This window comes from Agelaius tricolor, unplaced genomic scaffold (genome assembly GCF_023055355.1).
Source record: "Agelaius tricolor isolate 1412-34295 unplaced genomic scaffold, bAgeTri1.0.p SCAF_52, whole genome shotgun sequence".
Taxonomy (NCBI): Eukaryota; Metazoa; Chordata; class Aves; order Passeriformes; family Icteridae; genus Agelaius; species Agelaius tricolor.
The window spans coordinates 931,860-956,037 of NW_027269312.1; the positions used below are offsets into that span (position 1 = coordinate 931,860).

A 24,178-nucleotide genomic window follows, 5' to 3' on the forward strand; every position below is an offset into this window, starting at 1 on the left:
CATTTTACCCCTCAATTTCACAAGCCCCCAGTTTGTGCCTTGATCGTCCTTGGGGGCCCTGAGGAGGAAATGGGTTGGGGGAAGGCCAGGGTGGGGGAAGCAGGGGTGAGGGGTCTGCAGGGAGGGCTGGGGAAGCTCTGGGGGATGGGGGTGTCCGGCTGTGCCCCCACCAACACTTTCACTTTCTCTCTCCTGCAGAAGAAGGAACAGGCCATTTGACACCTTTGTCACACTAGAGGCCGGTTCTGTCCTGCGGGGGTACATCAAGGGGCGCTCCTGTCCTGTGGGGATCCTTTCCCGGGGGGGCACATGCTGGACAAGGGTCTCCTGTCTGGCCGATGGAAGCTCTGGGGGATTCCAGACTTTCCATTCTTGCTCGTCCCCTGCAGGATCTGAGCCAGCAAGAGCAGCTTGGGAATGGAGCCCCAGGCAGGAAGGAGCTCCCAAACTCCTGCTCCTTGAAGCCAGTGGCCAACCAAGGGTGGGGCCCAGCCATGGCCCAGCCCCACTGCACAGGGATGGCCATTGCCCGGCCCTGCTCTGCCCAGCCCCAGGGGGCAGCCAGCACCTAAGTGTCCCCCCTGCCCCCTTGGCTTTGATTCTGGCAGCTTTAGAGCTGCTGCAGAGGTGAGAATTCTGTGGGGGGAAAAGGCCTTGCCTGTGGTTTGCTCAGCCCTGCAAGAAGCACAAAACCAAAAGGAGCCCAAGCAGTGGCTCTGTGAGGGACTTTAATGGTTTTCAGAGAAGGACTAGCTGGAAACGCCAACCGCAGGGACCGCTATGGGGGAACCAGTTCAGCAATTGATCATTTGTTCCTCCTTGTAAGGGACTAACAGAGCCCCAGAACTACTGCAAAGAGAACAGCAATCTGCTCAACAACCTGTCTTGGACCCTCCTTCTTGAACAAAACCAGTGGCCTTCAGGAACCTCATGGAAAGAATGCTTGAATTTGGATTGTGGCCACCAGATAAGTCAGAAATGTGTGGAAATATCGTTCAATGGTTCTGCCCGTGGCCATGGTGGGGCTTTGGGGAGTGTCCCTGTCTGGATTCCAGGTGTCCCCAAAGCTGCTCCATCCCTGCATTTCTCACCTGAGTGAAAGGCTGAGGTTTGCAGGAATTGGGGCACAAAACCACCAGAAGTGCTGCTGTGGATTCAAGACCTGCCTGGGGTCAGGTGCAGCTTTCCTTCCATTTGGGATCATAGAGAGTGGTTGAAGGTGTTGTGCAGGGCATGTGCCAGGCCCCAGGACACTGCTACGCTGCCACTGGGCACTGGGATCCAACCTGCTGCCTTGGCGGCTTCTGCCCGCTGCCGGTGGTGGTGCCGGGACCGATTGGTGGCCATGAGTTTGCAAAAGGAGCGATTTCCCCTCCTGCCTCCCGCCCGAGGCCGCCATGGCCCCTGAGGGGATGGAGCTGGAGCTGGGCGCCCCCTGCTGGCCGGGAGTGCTCCCTGCAGCGCCCCCTGCTGGCCGCGGTTATAACTGCCACAAAAACCCAACAGCGCTGAGCGGGAGGGAAAGTTCTGGGTTTGTGTTGTTGGTTCTGTTCTGCTTTATAAATTTTATTGTAACATGCTGCTACTCTTTTTCCGACATTTTTACCTGGAAGCCCCATTATTGTTGAAATTAAAGAAAGTTTTAGACATGGGTCTTCTTTCAATTCCAAGAACGTTCCCACTTTCTTTGGTAGATATTTCCCATTTAAATGAGTTGCCAACTCCTGGCTTCCAGCATCGATGGGACAGACACCACAAGAGGAGCCCGGGTCATGGAATTGGCCACCTCATGCTCTACCTTTTAAGCCAGTTGGGCCAGCAAGGGTCCTCTCCCCATGTTGCACTTCTGGAAACCCAGCCACTCAGGAGCTGGCTTTGGCAGAGTATCACACTGTCCCCAGTGTGCCAAGGCTGGAAGACAGTCGGACAGATGGGGCCCTGTCTCATGAAAAGTAAGGACTAACCCACCCCTGCTGCACACAGGTGTTCCAAAATGTCTCCAGACATGAAACTTTTCCTGTCTCTGACTCACCACCCTGTGCCATGGCGTGATCAAGACTGCTCTGGAAAAGGGGGAGGCTCCAGAACCCCCACAGGGCATTTGTGACAACATCGTGTGGGGAACACAGCAGAGAAGGAGTTAGGGACAGAGGACCAGAGAATCCAGAGCCTCCTGAAGGCTGCTTTTGCCATCAGGTCAAGGAAGGTCCACGGCCCTGCCAGTCTGGGGGAAATGTCTTAGGTCTGTTCCTTTTCAGGCCTTTCCCTGGAAATTGCTCCTTTTGTGACCATTTGGACTCAGAACCTTGTTGCTGTTGCTGTTGGTTTTATTGTCTCTCATTGCAGTTTCAGGAAATTGTTCTTCTCTCAGCCCTTTGGGATCTTTGTGCCCCCATGGGGAGGGATTGGGGCAGTTTTTAGTGGCAGCACACACACGAGTGCCCCCAGTTCCCCCCAGTGTCACAGCACATTCCCGTAGATGTCACCGGGTTCCCGCGGTCGCCCCTGGGGTCCCTGCAGCTCCGCGTAGGTCACCTGGGGATCCTGGAGGGTGGTGGCACGGGGGGACGCTGCGAGAGACACGGGCTGTGGGATGTGGGTGGGGTGAGACTCGTGGGTGACGTGTCCCTCTGTGTGTGCCCCCCCGTACTCACCCCCTGCCCTCTTAGTGACCATGACGTGGGTGTACAGCACCTCCCCCTCCTCTGGGGGCCGGGGGATCCGGGGGGGCCCTGAGGGAACAAAGGGGATGTGGGGGAGGGAATGGGAGGTCTCTGGGGGTTGGGGTAAAAGGAGAGCGGTTGGTTTGAGCCCCCCACTCACCTTTCCTGCTGCTTCCTGGCAGCAGCAAAGGAAAGAGGGGAGGGGAGACTGTGCGGTCCCTGGGCCATGACCTCTCTCAGGATTCCTGAAGGTCCACCAGACCCTCAATTCTCCTCAAGATTCCCAAGTACCCCTGGAGTCCCCCAGAATTCATGAACCTCCCCAGTGCCCCCGACCACCTCAGCCTCAAAAACCCAAAGCCAGGCAGGCACAGAGATCCCCCTAAGACCCCCAGGTCCGCCGAATATACCTGCAACATCCCTACAGGACCCTCTAGCACCTCTCCAATCCCTACAGGACCCCGAACCAAGGTCACAATTCTGAAGCTGTGGGTGCCACCCTATGGTTCCCCAACTCTGGGGGCCTCTCCAGCTCCCTGGGGCCTGCATCCCCCCATTGTCACCCACCCACACAGTGCCACCAGTGCCAGGCCACAATGACACCCACGAGCAGGAGCAGGAGCAAAAAGGCCCCACCAACTCCTGTGGCCACTGCAAGAAACAGTGGGGGACACATCAGGGTCACCATCCCCCCCGGGGGTCACACCACAGAGGGGTGCAGGGACAAGGGGAGTGATGAAAGGACCCAAGAAAGGTGTCAGGGGGACATGGACATATCCAGGCAGGGCACCTGAGGAGGCTTTGGGGGCTCCCCATGCCCATCCCTGCACTCACTGTGCACTGTGCCGCGGAGCCGGGCGCTGCTCTTCCGCACGCCCCCCCCCCCCCCCCCCCCCCCCCCCCCCTTGGAGCGCAGCTGGCAGCTGTAATTCCCCGAGTGGGAGACCCCCATGGCGGGCACCAGCAGCTGCGGGGACCCCTGTGGGCCCCCACCACCTGCCCATCCCGGTAGAACACGTGCAGGAGGGGGGCTCGGGGCCGCAGGGGCCTGGGGGTGCTGAGGCAGCTGAGAGTCAGAGTCAGGGAGGACCCCTCGGTGGGCTCGGGGGGAACCTCCAGCACCGGCACCATGAAGAGCTCTGGGAAGGAGAGGGAAGGTGAGGACTGTGACTCTAAGTATAGTGGGAAGTGGCTTTGGAGGTGTCAGGAGATTGGAGTTCCAGCCGTGCGGGTGCTCACCGTGCACTGTCACTGTCACTGCTGCTGACCATTGCATAAAGGACTCCACCAAGCCCCCGCAGCTGTAGCAGCCACTGTGGTGCAGCTGCAGGGGGGACAGGGACGGATCAGTCCCAATGACAGACCCCCTCAGATCCTTCTCACCCTTGTGAAATCACACCCTGGTGACCATGTTGTCCTGCTGGCCCCAGCAGTGCAGTGTCACCGTGTCCCACTCCATCAGCGCCCATGCTGGCACCTGCAGCACCAGCTTGTCTGTGGGACAGGAGGTCCCATCTCACTGAGGGGCTCGAGACAGGTCCGAGGTGTTTCCCCATGGCCCCGGGGACATCTGGGTGCACTGGGATGTCCCTCTGGGCAGGGCACAGGCTCTCGCCACATGAGAGGTGTGAGGCCACCCAGGGAGTGGAGCCCACTCTGACCTCTCAGGGGCCACCCTGATCATTCAAGATCCCCCCTCAGCATCTAAGACTGCCACAGCGGGGGCTGAGACCGGTTCCGGGTCTGTCACACATGTAGGTGCCTCTCCCAGTGACATTGAGGTTGTCACATCCCTCCTACCCCCATTGATGCACAGCCTTGAATCAGGTGGTGGCACTGGTGGTCCCCGAGCCCTGGCAGGTCAGTGTCACCCGGTCCCACAGCACCGCTGGCCTCCAGGGGGGCTCCACCAGGAGCTGGGTGGTCTGGGCACCTGTGGGTGACAGGGGACACCAGCCTGCCAGGGCCAGTGTGGGGCTGGGGACAGTGGGGGTGGGGCCATGGCATCCCCTGAGGACTCACCAGCGAGGCCAAGGGTCTGGGCTGGAAGGGAGAAGGGACAGGGCTGGGTGAGTGTGTCACTGCAGGGAAGGTACCCGGGGTACAGGATGTGGTGGCTGTCCCCAAACTTTCCCCGTGGGGAGAGCAGTTCTTGTGAGAAAGTGTGTCTGGATGGTCCCCAAAAGATTTGGAGGGGCAGGGGGACATGTCTGTGTCACAGCCACCCATGAACCACATCCATTTGGCATGGACACCTTGGTGTTAAGGAAGGATGAAAGTTTGACAAGAAAGTCTCACAGATATGTGTGCTTAGCAGAAAGATTTTTACATGTAGAGTCTGATGAAGGAATAGAGATAGAAGCAAGTTTTTATATAGAAGAAAAGAATTGCTGAGCCAGTCTTACTGGATAACCAGGAAGGCAAAGGGTATGTTTGTTAGAAGGAGTTTTTACGACTTAGAGCAAAGGATAAACCCACCTCAGACAAGAAGATGTTTTTACCAATCAGGAAGAGAGCACAGGCAGAGAAGTCAGCAAAGCTGCAAGTAGAAAGAAGGCCTCAGAATTTTCCACTGTAAGAAAACTGAAAAGCAACTTCTAGCTTAAACTGTAATGTACTAACTTTTAGTGATTGGAGAATAGTAACGTGAATATGGTAATTAGAGTAGTTATGATATGCTGTAGATAATAGTTAAGGTATTGATTGGTTCTACTGTATTAAGATGCTAAGCAAAGAAAAGTATATAATGCATTGTAACCAAAACCAAAGGGTCTCCAGGCCTGCCTGCAGCTGGAGCTGACAGCTGTAGGCACAGGCTTTGTTGCTCATGACCCTGCACTGCTGTAACATGTGGGATGGAATAAACTGCATTTTGAAGAGCTGCCTGGAGTCCTGAGAAAAAGTGGAAATTTTCCAGGGTAGAAATCCATTTTGATTTAGGTGAAATGTACATTTTTGAGTTGAGTCTGTGGTTAGAAACCATAGCTATTTAGCCTGACTGCAGAACCTAGGCTCCGTGAAGTTGCTCAGTTAAGGACAGAGATAAGGGGGAGAGACGGAGGATGATAGAGAGAGACAGAGACTGCTGTGACGGAGCAAGTCAACATGACCTAGGAATTCTTCCTGATAAAGAAGAACTAGTGGCAAATGTCACTGGAAATTCCTAAAAATGAATATGGATGAACCTATTGTGAAACTGTATGCATATGTATATGAGAGGGGGATAAAAAGGGACCTGAAGTTCCCAGAGGTACCCATGCCTTTTAGGAGAGTAATCTCCGCATGCGTCCAGCGCTGTAATAATAAACATACCGGCTTTACAACTTTCACAAAGTTGTGGAGTTTTTGGCTCTCTCCGCAAAACAGTCCCGCATCTCATTTAGGCTCTTACAACAAACATCAGAGGTTTATATCCAAAAAGGAGACAGAGGAGTCCTTTTACTTTATTGGAATAAAGGGAGAGGCCATGGGGCATTCCCCTGGGATCTCTCACATTTTTGGAGGGCAAAGCCTCCTTTTTATCTTCATTTCCCTTCTCTCTTCCCCATTGGCTGAGGTACTTGGGAGGTACAGATACCAAAGATTCCCCTCTACTGGATAACCCTCTCTTTTAATTTTTAATTCTTATGGAATTTAGGGGTTTTCCCCATTGTTTCTTTCATCTTTCAATATCCAATTTCATGTATCAGCAAACCTACAGTTTGTAAAGGCAAATATCTTTTTCCCATTCATCAATCAGTGGAATCCTCCCCATTGTTTCTTTCATCTCCCAGTGCTAGTTTTATCTACCAGCAGACCCAGAGTTTGTTTGTAAAGACAAATCCATCATTCCTCTCAAGACAGTGAGTGCTGAGAGTTGGCATATCTCTAGCAGGTGTCCTCATCCTATCTTCATTGGATGTATCCCATCCAAGCAGGCATTTTAACACAAGCATACTTAAATCAGCTATTTCACTACTATGTCCAAGCTTAATTAACAACAGAAATAAAAACTATTTCTTTATAACTGTTATAGATACATATTATAATACTGGATTTTCACAAATATTAAAATGGATTTTATATGTCTGGTGTTAAAATAACTTTGCTCTAAAGATATAGTTTTTATTTCTGTTGTTAATTAAGCTTGGACATAGTAGTGAAATACTTGGAAATAGCTGATATAAGGATGCTTGTGTTAAAATGCCTGCTTGGATGGGATAATATCCGATGAACACAGGATGAGGACACCTGTACAGATCTGCCAACTATCAGCACTCATCCTCTGAAGACAGTGTGGACCAAGACACAAAACTGAAGGCAATGATAAAAAAGGATTAAAACCACAACCAAGGAATATGCATGCTCTAAAAAAGCAGACCCAAGGAGGAGCCACACTAATCAGTTCTTGCAATATGTTAACTAGTTTAGGAAAATAGTTTACTATACATAAGTGTCTATGAATATGCAACAGGCTGATGTAATGGAAAAGGTATTTAAGGGGTATCTCGAAAAGAACAGTGTGGTCTTGGCTGAGTGTCAAGATGCACCCAGCTGTAATAACCTTTGCTCCATAGTCCTTGTTTCCTATTGTCCTTTGTTAAACTTTTTAAATTTTCACAGGAGAGTGAACGTGTTTTTCACAAATAGGATTTCCCAAACCATTACCACACAGTCTCCTTTTGAAAATCAATTTGGTACCACCCAGTTTAGATGTAATAGTCCATTCCTCAGGTTCCTTCACAAGTCCTTTGATTCTGCTGGCATGAATCCACACTCTTTCCCTGGTTCTGATTGCTGCCTCAGTAGTACCTGAAAAGGACTTCTTACCAGAACAGAGACAGTGACGAAAGGAAGACAATACTACATCAGCATTTGCCATCAGCATGCCCCAAAACTTTCTGGGTTTAGCAAAAAGCTTTTTTCCACAGCCTCCTCTTCTTCTTGTGTCCAGCTGTGCTAACAGCTGCAGAAGAAAGGCCAGGCCGATTTTAACATGAGAAGAATCACATCTGTTGCTTTTACCCTCTGGGCAATATTTAACTGTTTTAGCATCACAGATGCATTCCTCAGAACAAAAGCCCTCCCTCCTAACAGCAAGAAAAAAGAAAAGAAACAAATAGAAAGAAAAAAGAAATTTTGTTTTAAAAATAAAGAACTCTGCGAGGTTTGGAGAGCCAGCGAGAGATTAATCTCTGCCTTGATCTTATGTCTTGCAGTGGCCCATCTCTCTCTTTTCACAGCAGCGCTTTCAACGCTGTCCCTCGCCCTTCACGGCACCGCAGCGGCCCCGGCAAGGGCGGACCCTGCCCAGGGGGCTCGGTCTAGGACCGGGGCGGGGGGGACTCCCTGACAGCCACAGCCAGGACCTGAGGGTCCCCCCTGCCCCCTTGGCTTTGATTCTGGCAGCTTTAGAGCTGCTGCAGAGGTGAGAATTCTGTGGGTGGAAAAAAGCCCTGCCTGTGGTTTGCTCAGCCCTGCAAGAAGCACAAACCCCAATGGGAGCCCAAGCAGTGGCTCTGGGAGGGCCTTTGATGGTTTTCAGAGCAGGGCTGGCTGGAAACCCCCACTGCCGGGGCAGCTGTGAGGGAACCAGTCCGGAAATGCAGCAATTGATCATTTTGTCCCTCTCAGCAAGGGACTGAGAGAGCCCCAGAACTACTGCAAATGTCACGGCAATCTGCTCAGCAACCTGACTGGGTCCCTCTTTCTTGAACAACACCTGCAGCCTTCTGGAAGCTCCTGGAAAAAATGTTTGGGTTCTGGCTGCGGCTGCCAGATAAGAGGGAAAAGGCTGGCCAATGGCCATCCCTGTGCAGTGGGGCTGGGCCATGGCTGGGCCCCAGCCTTGGATGGCCACTGGCTTCAAGGAGCAGGAGTCTGGGAGCTCCTTCCTGCCTGGGGCTCCATTCCCCAGCTGCTCTTGCCGGCTCAGATCCTGCAGGGGACGAGCATGAATGGAGAAGTCTGGATCCCCCGGAGCTGCCATGCCAGGACAGGAGCCCCTTGTCCAGCATGTGTCCCCCCTGGGACAGGATCTCCCCAGGATAGGAGCCCCCTGGATGTGCCCCCACAGGGCAGAACCGGCCCCTAGTGTGACAAAGGTGTCAAACGGCCTCTTCCTTCTTCTGCAGGAGAGAGAGAGCGAAAGTGTTGGGGGGCACAGCCGGGCACCCCCATCTCCCACAGCCTCCGCAGCCCCCCCTCCAGACCCCTCACCGCTGCTTCCCCCACCCTGGGCTTCCCCCAGCCCACTCCCTGCTCAGGAGCTCCCCAGGATCATCAAGGCTTGAATTGGGGGGTTGTGAAATCTGGGATGAAAGAAAGGAAATGGAAATGAAGAGAGGAAAATTCCCCTGGAGTTTGGGGGAGCACAGACCCAGAGCACCTCAGAATCCGCTTTTGTTGCTCCCCCAAATCATGGGCCACCCAGAAGGCAGCACTAAGCCCTGGGTCACCCCAAAATCTGAGGCACCCAGGGAAGGAGCTGTGACCCAGGGGACCACCCAGCCACTGCCCATTCCTGACACTGTTATGACCCTGGGAACCTAAGCACGGCACCCCCATTCCTTCTGTCCCCCCTTCCCTGGGACCCCCATCCTGGGGCTTCCATTGCCCAGGATCTCCATGGCCCATCACCCCCATTCCCAAGGAAATCTCTCCCATTCATTCCATCCCCCGAAATCTCCCTTCCCCCTGGACCTTGATTCTCCCAGGACCCCCCCTTCCCCTGGCACCCCCATCCCTGGCCCACCACCCCTGATGAGGGATTTATTACTGTTATAATTACTATAACTATTACTATTTATTGCTATTAATAAATTTTTCTTTTTACCCTTTTGAAGTTTTAAAGCCACTTTACCTTTTCCCTAATTCCATCTCAAAACAACAAATAAATAACACATTCTAATAAATTGGTAAATAGTTAGCCAACACTATACTCACCACATAAATTATTCCATTAATCAAAAAAATCTCGAATTAGCAAACCAAAACCACTACACCCAAAATCCCTGGAGCCCACGCTGGCATGGGACTCCAATCTATGAGTCCCCCCAGCCCTGGGAACCCCATTCACATGGCACCCCACCCCTGGTGACTTCTCCTCAGGACCCCAAATCCCCCGAAACCCCATCCCTGAGGCCTCCCCATTGCCCTGGACACCCGTCTCTGGCTCTCCAAATCTCATGAGTCCCCAACTCCTGCCAACATCATCCCCCACCATGTCCCCAGACAATCCCATAATGTCCTCAGCCTGTGCCCTACTGTATCTCCACCTTTCCTCCACCCTGCCCCCACCAAGGGCCTCCACGTGGGGACGGGACGTGACCTCGCTTCCTTCCCCTTCATCCAAAGACCCGCCAGCCAGGGGAGTGGTGGCCACAGCAGAGAGTGACAGCCAGTGCACATGGCTGGGGACACTGGGATGGCCGGGAAGGTAGCGCTGCTCCTGTGGGGTGAGTGCCCCGGGCACGGGCCTGACACACCTGAGATGGGGAGGGAAGGGGGCACAGGGGGGCTGTGGGTCCCCTGAGGTCCCCAATGCCAGCAGTGCCAGTCCATGGTACCCACAGTGGACCTTGGTGTGACTGGGGATCTAGGGTGGCTTTGGGGACAGGAACAGGGGCAGGAATTTGGGAATGTGGGGACAGGAATGTGGGGACTGGCACCTTTGGGCTCAGGTAGCTCTGGGGATAGGGACAAGGGAACTGGGATGCAGGGACCGAAGGGGACAAGAACAGTGAGGATGTGGCCATGGGGATGGGATCATGAGCTGGTGGGGGTGACCTGGGCCAGCATGGGCCTTGTCTGTGGTTTTCTTGTGCCTGGGGTGTCCACAGTGTCCCCATGTTCTGCCCCAGCCCAGGGTGGCCTCAGTGTCCCTCTCCCGAAGGTGTCTGTGCCACAGGGATGTGGTGCACGGATGGCTGTGACACAGACATGTCCCCCTGCCTTGCCAAATCTTTTGGGGACCACCCCCACACAATTTCCCACAAGAACTGCTGTCCCCACTGGGACAGTTTTGGGAAAGACCTCATGCCTTGTGCCCCAGGTGCCTCTGTCCCCATGGTGCCAGCCCCACCCAGCCCTGTCCCTTCTCCCTTCAGCCCAGACCCTTGGCCTTGCTGGTGAGTCCTCAGGGGATGCCATGGCCCCAGCCCACTGTCCCCAGCCCCACGCTGGCCCTGGCAGGCTGGTGTCCCCTGTCACCCTCAGGTGCCCAGACCACCAAGCCCCTCGGAGGACCAGCGGTGCCACCACCTGGTACAAGGACGTGCAGCACTTGTGGGGCAGGAGGGACCTGACCACTTCACTGTCACCGCGAGTGGCACCTTCTGGTGTGATAGACCCGGCACTGGGCACAGCCCACCCATGAGAGTCTTAAATGGTGAGGGGGGATCTTTTACGATCAGTGTGGCCCTGGACAGGTCTGGGTAGGCTCCATTCCATGGGTGGCCTCACACCTCTCACCCCTCTCTCTCAGGGGAGAGAGAGCCTCTCCCCTGAACACAGGGACATCCCAGTGCACCCAGATGTCCCCGGGGCCATGGGCATCCACCTTGGAACAGTCTTGAACCCCTCAGTGAGATGGGACCCTCCTGTCCCACAGATGAGCTGGTGCTGCAGGTGCCAGCACGAGCGCTGCTGGAGGGGGACACGGTGACACTGCACTGCCAGCTCTGGCAAAAAAACATTGTCACCAGGGTGCGATTTTACAAGGATGAGAAGGATCTGGGGCAGTCCCTCAGGGGAACCAAGGTGTCCCTGTCCCCTCTGCAGCTGCACCACAGCGGCCGCTACCACTGCCGGGACTTTCTGGGGTCCTGGCTGTCACAGTCAGCAGCAGTGACAGTGACAGTGGACGGTGAGTACCCCCATGGCTCGAACTCCAATCTTCTGATACCTCCAAAGGCACTTCCCAACAGACTCAGAGTCACAGTCCTCTCCTCCCCTTTCCTGCCCTGAGCTCTACCTGGTGCTGGTGCCGGTGCTGGAGGGTTCCCCTGAGCCCACCCTGGGGTCCCCCCTGACTCTCAGCTGCCTCAGCAGCCCCAGCCCCCTGCGGCCCCGAGCCCCCTCCTGCACGTGTTCTACTGGGATGGGCAGGTGGGGGGGGGCCCGCAGGGGTCCCTGCAGCTGCTGGTGCCCGCCCTGGGGGTCTCCGACTCAGGAAATTATGGCTGTGAGGTGCACTCCCAGGGTGGGGCTGTGTGGAAGAGCAGCGCCCAGCTCCGCGTCACGGTGCGCAATGAATGTGGGGATGGTTATGGGGAGCACCCACAGATGCCGCAGGTCCCCCACACTGCCAGGCATCCCCCAGCCCTCCCTGAGACCTGCTCCGGGCTACCCAGCCTTTCACAGATCCCTCCCTGGCTCCCACCATTCTTTCTCAGGTCCTTCCCTGGGACCCCCAGCCCCTACATGGGTTCCCCCATCCATCCCTGACACTGTTTCCGTGTCCTGCCATTGCTGCTTCTTGTCCTTCCCAAGGTTTCCCCATTCCTGGCTTGTGTTTCCCTCCAACCCTCATTGGGTCCCCTCGCCCCTCCCTGGGTCCCATCACCCCTCTCTGAGGTCTCTGCACACCCCCCCAGGTCACACTATCTCCTCCCTGGGTCCCCATACTCTTCCTGGTGTTGCCCACATCCTTCTCCAGGTGTTCCCTCGCTGACCCCCCCAGCATCCCTCGAGGTTCCTTTCTAAGCCCCCTTCCCCCAATATCTGCACCCCCTCTCCCTCACTGGAGTTCCCCTGCCCCTCCCCAACCCCCTGGGTCCCTCACCGTCTCCTGGTGTCCCCCTCTCCTTCAGGGGTCCCACCCTTGGGGGTGTCCCTGTCAGCGCAGCCCCCCGGGGCACAGGTGGCACTCGGGGACCCCCTGGTGCTGAGCTGCGCGGTGGCTGTGGGGACAGGTCCCTGTTCTTCTCCTGGAGGATTTGGGGTAATTTGGAGGGTCTTGGTTGGGCTCCAGGTTTATCCCTGGGTGGGCTTTGAAGAGGGGTGGGGCTGGGAGCTCCTGGAGGGTTTGGAGAGTTCTTGGAAGGCCATGCAGGGATGTTGGAGCATCTTTTTGGGGAAGTTTGGGAGGTGCCCCTCCCTTGCAGCCTTGGGATTCTCAGGGCTCAGAGGGTCTAGGATGCTGGGGATGTTTGGTGCCCTGCAGTGGTGCAAAAGTTCTGGGGGGTTCAGGCATACTTGGGGAATCCTGGGGGAATCAGGATTCCGGTGGGAATCGGGGCTGCAGTGGGGATTTGGGGGTCCCGTGGATGGTTGGAGCTGCTGAGGTCCCAGGAAGGTTCAGGGGTCCTGGCGTCCCCAAGGTCACCCTCCCCCCTTTCCCTTGCAGCCACCAGGAATCCCCAGAACAGGTGAGTGGGGGGGCTTAGGCTGGGAATCCCCTTTCCCCATGCCCAGACACCACCCAGACCCCTCCTTATCCCCCCAGTATGGTCCTGGAGGAGAGGGTGGTGCTGGACCCCCTTATCGTAGGCACCGAGTGGGCAGGGGTTGAGTACAGGGGGTGACAGGGGCATGTCACCCCCGCGTCTTTCAGAGAGCCCCTCTGTGCCACAGCCCCCCAGGTGACCAACGTGGAACGGTCGGGACCCCGTGGATGACAGCGGGACCCCTGTGACATCTATGAGAACGTGCTGTGATGCTGGGGGCACTGGGGGTCCCTGCCCAAGGGCACTCCCCGTGTGAGTGCCCCCGCCCCCAGCTCCCATGGGTGCCCACCGTGCCCAGGTGTTTTCTGCACCAAAACTGTACTCAGGTCATTTTGACTTACCAAAATCGGACCTATATTACTTGGAATGCCTTTCAGAGTGATCTTGGAAATCTTATCCAGGAATGGTTCTCCAAGCCCTCACTGTAAAATGAGGTTTGCCAGTACCTGCAGACCCTGGGGATGGTACAGTATTTAGGGAATTGATAATGCATTCTTTTAAATCAACCTTCTATCTCTCATATACTACTACTTGTACATACTTTCTGATTTATTTCTGCTTAGTGTAAGTTTCTTGTTTTGCCACATACTTGGTTTTTTATGTTGCCTTCATGTTCATAATGAGACACACATGTTGTTAAAAAAAAAGAGACAGGGGAGTATGGCTCCTCAAGAGTGTTTACACTAATATTTACACAAAAAATTTTGAAAGCAAATCAAATCAATTTGATCACTTGCAGAGCAATACTGCTTTGAAGATTTGCATGTGCAGAGACAATCTAAAAGTTTCTATGTTAATATCTTTAATTGAGTGTACAGTGATAAGGCCTAACTCATTTACTAACCTAGGGAGAAGGTAGGCATGTGTTTTATCACCAACAGATCCAAAGCAGTTACCTGTTTGTCTGGACAAATGTCAATTGCCTGCAAGAGAATGAGCCCAGAGAAAAGAAAAATTCCCTAATTGCCACACAGCCCTCGGGAGCAAGACAAGAACAGAAGTAGGACTGCCAGGACATGGCTGTGAAACTTTGAAGGTTTATGCTGCATGAATCTGTCGGACCACTCTCAATCTATCCACGCTAGCATACAAGCCCTTCAACAGAGTGTAACTAAATTGCAAATTAGCGATTTTGTCTTGGACAAATAAATACTTGAGGGATGGGGGCTTACTGGCTGGCTTAAAAATTTAGTTAAAATAGAAACTTATGTTTTAGCTGTATTATTGCTTATGGTAATTTGTTTGCCACGTTTTGCAACGTGTTCAAAGACTAATTGATAAATCCACAAAAAAGATTTTACTGGTGGAAAAGAAAGGGGGAGATATGGGAATACAGCCAGAAAGCAGGACTGAAGGTACTGCTCAGCTTGTAACTGACATGGACGTTTTAGCCCTTGTAGGCTGCAGGTCTTGACAACAGAAAGAAGAAGCTTGAAGGAGGAAGCAAAAGATAACGGTGTACTTGATATGCTTCGTTTGAGAGAAATCATGCAAGACTGTAAGTGCCTGTGCGAATCTGTGCAAAGCCATGATTAAGAGATGTTACCAGGAAATGTAAACATTGTGATTGCTGCTAATTGTAGCTATAACTGAAAAGGTATATGAACAGAGCTTTCCAAATCAATAAATTGGCTTCATGCATGCAAACTACGGGGTGCCGTCTCTATCAATGCTGACACCAGCCCTCACAGCGCGATGGCAGCCACGACCTGTGACAGACAGTGACACAAGGCCAGGACTTGGCTCCTGCAGTGCCCGGGGCTCCTCCCCAGAGTCCCCAGTCCACTCCACCCTCCTGGCACCTCCCGGCGCCCCCAGCTGTCCAATGGCCAGGCCAGGCTGAGGCTCTGCAGCAGCTCCAGGGATCAGACAACACTCAGGGAGCACCGGGTGTGGGGCTTTGGGCACTGGCGTGCAGGGCTGGAGCTGGGGCAGGCATTAGGGTGGCATCTGGGGAGATCCCCGGCCTCCCCAAGCTTCAGCCCAGGGCTCTCGTGGCTCTCAGGGCACTCCTGCTGCTGCTGCTGGGCTCCACCTCGGCCTGAGGGGCTCAGCAGCTGCGGGGTCAGTACCAGTGGTGATGGGGCGGCACCACAGGACATCCCTGAGCACGTGGCCGGTGTCACCGAGACGGGACAAAAGGAGCGGCAGCTCCTTCCCCTCTGCAGAGCAGCTGCAAGGGAACCAGTTTGGAAATGCAGCAATTCATTATTCTGTCCCTGTCCCCAAGGAACTGAGGGAGCCCCAAAAATCCTGCAAATCCCAGAACAATCTGCTCAACAACCTGACCAGAACCCTCCTCCTTCCGGAGCTGGCCAGGCAGAGCTGAACAAACAAAAACCATTTCTCCCAGTTTAATCAAAGAGCTGCATTTTGGATCCAATAAGATGGACAAGGGTCCTGTGCCCCCTGGCAGTGGGGGAGGGAATGGGGAGCCCCTGGGGGTACTGGGAGCACTGGAATGGGGAGCCCTGGGCAGCCCCACATGGGACCCCCCACTTGTGGCCACCCCACAGGCATGGTGGGCACCCACAGGAGTGGGGGGAATAGATGGCGGGTGCCCTAGGGCAGGGACCCCCAGTGCCCCCATTGTCACAGCACGATCTCGTAGATGCCACTGGGGTCCCGCTGTCACCCTTGGGGTCCCAACAGCTCCGTGTTGGTCACCTGGGGGGATGTGGTGCAGGGGGGCCCTGTGAGAGGCACCGGTTGTGGGGACCTGGGTGGGGGGTGACACCCGTGGGTGACGTGTCCCTGTCACCCCCCTACACACCCCCCACCCATTTGATTACCATGATTTGGGATCCAGCACTGCCCCCCCATCCAGGGGGCCCTGTAGGGATAAGGCGGGTCTGGGGAGTGTCTGAAGAGGGAGAAAGAGGAGTCCCAGCCTGAGCCCCCCCACTCACCTGTTCTGGGGATTCCTGGTGGCTGCAAGGGAAAGGGGAGAGGGTGACCTTGGGGACGCCAGGACCCCTGAACCTTCCTGGGACCTCAGCAGCTCCAACCATCCACAGGACCCCACTGCAGCCCCGATTCCCACCGGAATCCTGATTCCCCCAGGATTCCCCAAGTATGCCTGAACCCCCCAGAACTTTTGCACCACTGCAGGGCACCAAACATCCCCAGCATCCTAGACCCTCTGAGCCCTGAGAATCCCAAGGCTGCAAGGGAGGGGCACCTCCCAAACTCCCCCAAAAAGATGCTCCAACATCCCTGCATGGCCTTCCAAGAACTCTCCAAACCCTCCAGGAGCTCCCAGCCCCACTACCATTGCAATGTTTTTCAAAGCCCACCCAGGGATAAACCCGAAGCCCCGACCAAGACCCTCCACATTACCCCAAATCCGCCAGGACTCCAAGCCGAGGTCACTGCAGGCTCAGTGTCCCCCAGCTCTGGGGCCCTGGGTTCTGCTGATCTCTGCCCCCACTCTGGGGGCTTCCTCTCCCTCCAGGACCCCCCATCCCCCGCCCGTTGTCACCCACCCCTGCGGTGCCGCCAGTGACAGTCCCTGATGACAGCCAGGAGCTGGAACAGGAACAGGAGGGTCCTGCAGATATTCACAGCCACTGCTGGGGACAGAGGGGGACAGACTGAGGTGACCCTGAACCTCGGGGGTCATGAACATCCTGGTGACCCCGTGTGACCCCACCTGTGACCCAGGATGAGCCAGGTGTCACCTCCAGGGCCAGCTCTGAGCTGAGCGCCCGGAACACGCGGTGCCCGTCCTGTCCCAGCTGGTTGGTGGCCATGCACTGGTAGATGCCTGAATGTCCCAATTCAACGTCACTGAGTTCCAGGAGGGGACCCTGGGCCTCTTCCTGCCCGTTGTGCAGCCAAGTGAAGGTGACAGGAGCTGAGCCTACCTGCACTGAGCAGCGCAGGGTCACGGGGTCACCTGCATGCACCTGGTGTGACAGGCAACCGGGGTGATGGTGGCATTGGCCACAGGCACTGCGGGGACGCAGACAGGGCTGGCACCTGGCGAGGAGGGATGGGGGTGCCATGGGTGGGGTCACCCCCAGCCCGAGGGTCCCACTCACCTAGGAGACAGTGACATTCATGGGGTCACTCTTGGCCACACTGTCCCCATCACTGACCTGGCACCGGTACTGGCCGCTGTCATTTTCCCCAACATGGTGCAGCTCCAGGTGGGGTTCAGTGCCCAGCGGTGCCTCCGAGCCCTCCTGATACCAGGAGAAGGACAGGGGACCTGTCCCTGCGGCCACCATGCAGCTCAGCACCAGGCTGTCCCTGAGTGCCACCTGTCCCCTGGGGGGCTGCACTGACAGGGACACCCCCGAGGGTGGGACCCCTGCAGAAGGGGGGGACAGCAGGGGACAGTGAGGGACCCGGGGGGGCTGGGGAGGGGCAGGAGGATCCCTGTGAGGGAGAGGAGTTGCAGAGATGGGGGAGGCTTGGAAACAGGGGGATGGGGGATTCAGGGAGGTGACACCTGGAGACAGAGGTAGCAACACGAGGGAGGGTACAGGGACCCAGGGAGGGGATGGTGGGACCTGAGGAACGTGCGGGGACCTCAGAGAGGGGTGGGGGGACGCAAGAAGAAGTGAAGGGACCCAGTGAGGGATGGAGAGACATGGGCCAAGAATGGGGGACCTGGGGAAGGACCCGGGGCAGAGATGGCAGGACATGGAAAAGATGTTGGGGAAGGATGGGGGTACCCATGTAGGGCTGGGAAAGACCCAAGGAAGGAGGAGAGGAGCCAGGGATGGATCTGGGAAAGGTTGGGGCCACAGGGCAAGTGTCAGGGAAGGCTGGGGGTCCCTAGGCAGTGCTGGGGGAGCCAAGAAAGCTGTGGGGGTTCTCCGTGCCCATCCCTGCACTCACTGTGTACTGTGACACAGAGCTGGGCACTGCTCTTCCGCACGGCCCTCCCTCAGAGCACACCTGGCAGCTGTAATTCCCCGAGTGAGAGACCCCCACGGCAGGCACCAGCAGCTGCAGGGACCCCCACCACCTGCCCGTCCCGGTAGAACACGTGCAGGAGGGGGGCACGGGGCCACAGGGGGCTGGGGGTGCTGAGGCAGCTGAGAGTCAGGGGGGACCCTTCGGTGAGCTAGGGGGGACCCTCCCGCATTGCTACCAAGAAGAGCTCAGGGAAGGAGAGGGGAGGTGAGGACTGTGACTCTGAGTGCACTGGAAAGTGGCTTTTGGGGTGTCAGGAGATTGGAGTTCCAGTTGTGGGGGTGCTCACCATGCACTGTCACTGTCACTGGTGCCGAGTGTGCCCATGGAAAATTTTCGGTGTCCACCCAGCTCCTGCAGCTGTTGTGGCCACTGTGGTGCAGCGGCAGAGGGGGCAGGGATAGCTCGGCCCCATAGGGGGACCTCCCCACCTCCTTGTCCCCATGGTGGAATCACACTCCAGTGACCGGGTTGTCCCACCAGCCTCAGCAGTGCAGTGTCACCATGTCCCCCTCCAGCAGCTCCCACGCCAACACCTGCAACTCTAACTGGGCTGTGGCACACAGGGGTCCTGTTACACCGGGGGTGTGGTAGGTAAGGGACAGGCATTCGGAAGATTTCGGGCTGTGACGGAAAATTACAGGAATCCTTCTACCCCTCTCCCCATAGATAAGGATCACGCTAGGAATGTAGCCAAACGTGTAGCCCCCCTAACCTATGGATGCCAGTAACTTTCCACTCCATACTAACCCTAGAAAGTATAGCCAAACCCCTTTCTGACGTAGAGAAACCCCTTAGTCCATAAATACTCTTGAGACCCCTCAATAAAGGCCTTTAACCGTCCACCACATTGGTGTTAGCGTCCGTTATTGGCCACGAGGGATCCCAAGGAGGAGATCGCAGTGCTGGACTCTGAAACCAGGTCGCCGCGGCCTTCACAAGAAGGCAACATAGTGGTGCCGAAACCCGAGAACGACGACGAGTCCGGGCGACGGGAGTACTCCTGGCCAGGGGACAGCACTCACAGAGCTGGAACGACTGTAGCGAAGCAGGGGGACACCCCGGGACCTGCGATTCGTATGGAAGCGATAGCGAAGGTCGTAAGTTTGATACATATGCAATGGGGAATCAAATGTGAACTCAGGAACTTTAATCTCGCTTTGACGAGACTCCTCGAGCTTGGGGTCATTGATCGACCCATAGATATATTGCACTCTGAGGCGTGGCAGAAATGCACTGTCGCATTAGCAGAGGACACAAAAGCCACAGGCAGCAGCAAAAGCCTGAAAGCGTGGGGGAAGGCAGACGCAGCCCTACGCAAAGCATTAGAAGAACGGGAGACGTGGAACGCTGCGCGTTCCTGTCTGTTAATCACGCCACAGCTGGGGGAGGGAGCGATAACGCGAACCCCTCCTGGTGGCAACCCGATTGAAAGCGGGGAGACGCGGGGGCCAGGCGCATCCCATCCCTCCCTGAGCCCAGAGCCCCCGGAGCCCCCGGGGGACCCCCTGACCCCTTCGGGGGACCCACCGGGACCCAGACCACCTCCGGAGCCCCCCGGGGTGCCCGCGGGCCCCTCGCCTATCCCTTCCCCGCCCATAGCCAACTTAGCGCAAGAAGTGGAGGGACGCGCGCAGTCCTTTTGGGAGGGATTGGCGGCAGAAGCCCGAAATATCGAGAAGGCAAGCGCGCACGCGGGTGGCGGAGGGGATCCGCCGCCCTACCCGTTTGAATATGGTGCGGGTGGCCGGGAAGAGGGGTGGAGCCCGTCGGCCCGCGGCGGGAAGAACCCGGAAACGCGGCCAGCCGCGGACACGCATGCGCGGGAAACCAGCGCTGAGCCCATGCCCAGCCGAGAGCTGCGGATCCCAGCAGACACACATGCGTGGGGGTGCGACAGAGGGCGGGCACTCGCTCGGGAGCCGCGCCCACTGCTGCCACCATATATGGGAGAGATCCCTCCCTGCGGGAGGCAGGGCGAGCCCAGGGAGCGGGAGCGGGAGCGGCACTGCCCCCGAGGGGAGGAGCGGGGCTGAAGCCGAACAAAACGGCAGCAGAAACCGGAAGTATATTGGCAGTTGACTTCCGACTCTGAAGGGAGCCACAGCTCCCCAGATCGCCCTGTGGAGCCCACCGAGTCCAGCAGCGACTCGGAAGCAGAGAAAACAGAATCAATGCAGTTTCGGACGAAACCAAATAAAACTTTTAACACAGTCGGGAACCAGCCCCAATACGAACTCACCGATTGGGGTAAAATCAAAATCGAATGCGCGGGATGGGCACCCGCAGCATTGGTGCATGCCTTCCCGGTGAGAATTACAGGACCCCAGGGGAACCAGCAAAGAAAGTATACTCCCGTTAATTCCAAAGACATTCAGACAATAGTAAAAGCTATTTCAGAAAAAGGAATTAACTCAGGGGTGGTTTCCACTCTCGTGGACAGTCTTTTTAGCAATGATGATTTACTCCCTTTTGATATAGTGCAAATAAACCGTATGCTTTCTGAGAGGGAGGGGACGTGCGAGATTCAGCCCCCTCCCGCTATAGATGCGAGACGGCCCATCTATGCCAACCCATTGTGGAGCAGGGGATTTTCATACCCTATGCTCCCACAGATAAAAGCACACAGAAAGGGAGAAACATGACCTACCCCAAAACCCTGCCCACAAGGGTCACCGACATCCCGACTGGTGATGAGGAAGCCTTCCAGATAGGCCACTCAGCCAGGTCAGACTCGGACCCAATCCTTCGCGAGTTAGAAGCTACCTTTTTATCCCTGAATGAATCTAACCCTAACCTAACCGACTCCTGCTGGCTTTGCTACGATATTAAACCCCCCTTTTACGAAGGAGTCGCTTTAGACACCCCCTTCAGCTATTCCACAGCCGATGCCCCTCGCCAGTGCAGATGGGACACACCCCGCAAAGGAATTACCCTGAGTCAAGTCACAGGTCAGGGCAGATGCTTTGGCAATGCAACCCTAGCTAAGCGGAAAGGCGACGTCTGCACCGAAGTAGTTGAGCCCGACAGGAATAATAAGTGGGTAGTCCCATCCGCATCTGGGATGTGGGTTTGCCAGAGATCTGGAGTGAGTCCCTGGGTGTCTCTTGCCAAATTCGATAACTCTAACGACTTTTGTGTTCAAGTTCTGATCGTCCCTAGGATCCTGTACCACTCAGACGAAGAAGTGTACCACCTTTTCGAAGAAAACAGCTGACTCCACAAGAGAGAAATATTAACAGGTATAACTATCGCAATGCTGCTCGGCCTAGGAGCGGCTGGAACGGCAACAGGTGTCTCAGCCCTAGCAACTCAACCCCAAGGACTGTCCCAGCTGCAGATGACCATCGATGAGGACCTGCAGAGGATCGAGAAATCCATTTCCTTTCTAGAAAAGTCAGTCTCCTCGCTCTCAGAAGTAGTCCTGCAGAACAGGCGAGGACTGGATCTCCTGTTCATGCAGCAAGGAGGCCTGTGTGCTGCCTTGAAAGAGGAATGTTGTTTCTACGCGGACCACACAGGAGTCGTTAGAGACTCCATGGCAGAACTCCGAAACAGACTGGCTCAGAGACAGAAAGACAGGGAAGCCCAACAGGGCTGGTTCGAATCCTGGTTCAATCAATCACCATGGCTAACCACCCTAATTTCTACCCTAATAGGTCCATTGGCAATGCTGCTTTTAGCTATTACCTTCGGGCCATGCCTGCTGAACAAGCTAGTCTCATTCGTTCAGGCCCGCCTAGAACAGGCTAGCATCCTGTTCGTGGGACAGCAACAATTACTGTGAATTCAACAGGGAACACTGCCAGTCACGAGAGACTTGCCTGGCAGAAACTTACTCAGGTTTCCCAAGACCCTTTTCCCTAGTCAGATCTCAACTTCCTACCTCATTTCAGTGCCTATGTATAAGATTACCTCGTTCATTTGTGAAAGAGGGGGGGGAAGTGTGGTAGGTAAGGGACAGGCATTCGGAAGATTTCAGGCTGTGATGGAAAATTACAGGAATCCTTCTACCCCTCTCCCCATAGATAAGGATCACGCTAGGAATGTAGCCAAACGTGTAGCCCCCCTAACCTATGGATGCCAGTAACTTTCCACTCCATACTAACCCTAGAAAGTATAGCCAAACCCCTTTCTGACGTAGAGAAACCCCTTAGTCCATAAATACTCTTGAGACCCCTCAATAAAGGCCTTTAACCGTCCACCACATTGGTGTTAGCGTCCGTTATTGGCCACGAGGGATCCCAAGGAGGAGATCGCAGTGCTGGACTCTGAAACCAGGTCGCCGCGGCCTTCACAAGAAGGCAACACGGGGGTCCTATTTTCATGGGCACCCCCACATTGGGTCACACCCAGCGCACCAGGGGTGCCCAATTCCAAGATAGGGTTCTCCACTCTGGGATGCTCTGGGATGTCCCCAGAGCTGGCAATGGGCTCTGGTTACACAGGAGGTGACCCATGGAGCGGAGCCCAATCAGAGCCCTCGGGGTCCCTGTGGGTGCCACCCTGGGGACACCCAAACCCCCCTCACCTTCTGAGACTGTCATGCGGGGCTGTGCCCAGTGCCGGGTCTGTCACACCAGTAGGTGCCACTTGCGGTGACAGTGAAGTGGTCAGGTCCCCCCTGCCACCAGCGCTGCCCATCCTTGTACCAGGTGGTGGCACCGGTGGTCCCCGAGCCCTGGCAGGTCAGTGTCACCCGGTCCCACAGCACCGCCGGCCTCCAGGGGGGCTCCACCAGGAGCTGGGTGGTCTGGGCACCTGTGGGTGACAGGGGATACCAGCCTGCCAGGGCCAGCGTGGGGCTGGGGACAGTGGGGTGGTGCCATGGCATCCCCCGAGGACACACCAGTGAGGCCAAGGGTCTGGGCTGAAGGGAGAAGGGACAGGGCTGGGTGGGGGTGGCACCATGGGGACAGAGGCACCTGGGGCACAAGGCATGAGGTCTTTCCCAAAACTGTCCCAGTGGGGACAGCAGTTCTTGTGGGAAATTGTGTGGGGGTGGTCCCCAAAAGATTTGGCAAGGCAGGGGGACATGTCTGTGTCACAGCCACCCATGCACCACATCCCTGTGGCACAGACACCTTGGGGACAGGGACACTGAGGCCACCCTGGGCTGGGGCAGAACATGGGGACACTGTGGACACCCTGGGCATGAGGACACCAGAGACACAGCCCATGCTGACCCAGGTGACCCCCACCAGCTCATGATCCCATCCCCGTGGCCACATCCTCACCGTTCTTGTCCCCTTCTGTCCCTGCATCCCAGTTCCCCTGTCCCTATGCCCAGAGCTACCTGAGCCCAAAGGTGCCAGTCCCCACATTCCTGTTCCCACATCCCCATGCCCAAATTCCTGCCCCCTGTTCCTGTCCCCAAAGCCACCCTACATCCCCAGTCCCACCAAGGTCCATGTGGGTAACGTGGACTGGCACTGCTGGCATTGGGGACCTCAGGGGACCCCACAGCCCCCCTGTGCCCCCTCCCCTCCCCATCCTGGGGTGTCAGGCCCCTGCCCGGGGCAGTGACCCCACAGGAGCAGCGCCACCTTCCCGGCCATCCCGGTGTCCCCAGCCATGTGCACTGGCTGTCACTCGCTGCTGTGGCCACCACTCCCTTGGCTGGAGGTTCTTTGGATGAAGGGGAAGGAAGTGAGGTCACGTCCGTCCTCATGTGTAGGTGGCCCTTGGTGGGGGCAGGGTGGGGACAGGCTGGGCACAGGCTGGGGACAAGGGTGGGTGGAACAAGGTGGGACATGGGGTACCCAGGAGTGGGAGGCTCAGTGGGTTTGGGGAGCCAGGAATGGGTGTCCAGGAGAATGGGAGATCCAAGGGATGGGGTCCATGGGAATGGGGGTGCCCAGGGCTGGGAGGACTCAGGGGTGGGAGTCCCAGGGGAGCGTGGGCTCTAGAGATTTGGGGTCAGGGGATGGGGATGCTGGGGGAATGGGGGTTCCTGAGAGAATCATGGTTCTGTGGGAAGGAGGATTGCAGGGGATGGAATGAACAGGAGAGGATTCCTTGGGAATGGGGGCCCTGGGCTATGGAGATCCTGGGGAATGTCAATACTGGGATGCGAGGATATAAGGAACAGAGGTGCTATGATTTGATTTCTGGGGGAATGGAGGTCCCAGGGATGGGCAGTGGCTGGGCAGGCCTAGGAGT

General features: G+C 56.2%; 1 pseudogene; it reads right to left on the reverse strand.

Moving 5' to 3' along the window:
- Nucleotides 1-2,460: 2,460 nt before the first annotated feature.
- Nucleotides 2,461-23,574, reverse strand: LOC139604531 (Fc receptor-like protein 4; annotated as a pseudogene).
- Between the last annotated feature and the right edge of the window lie 604 nt (nucleotides 23,575-24,178).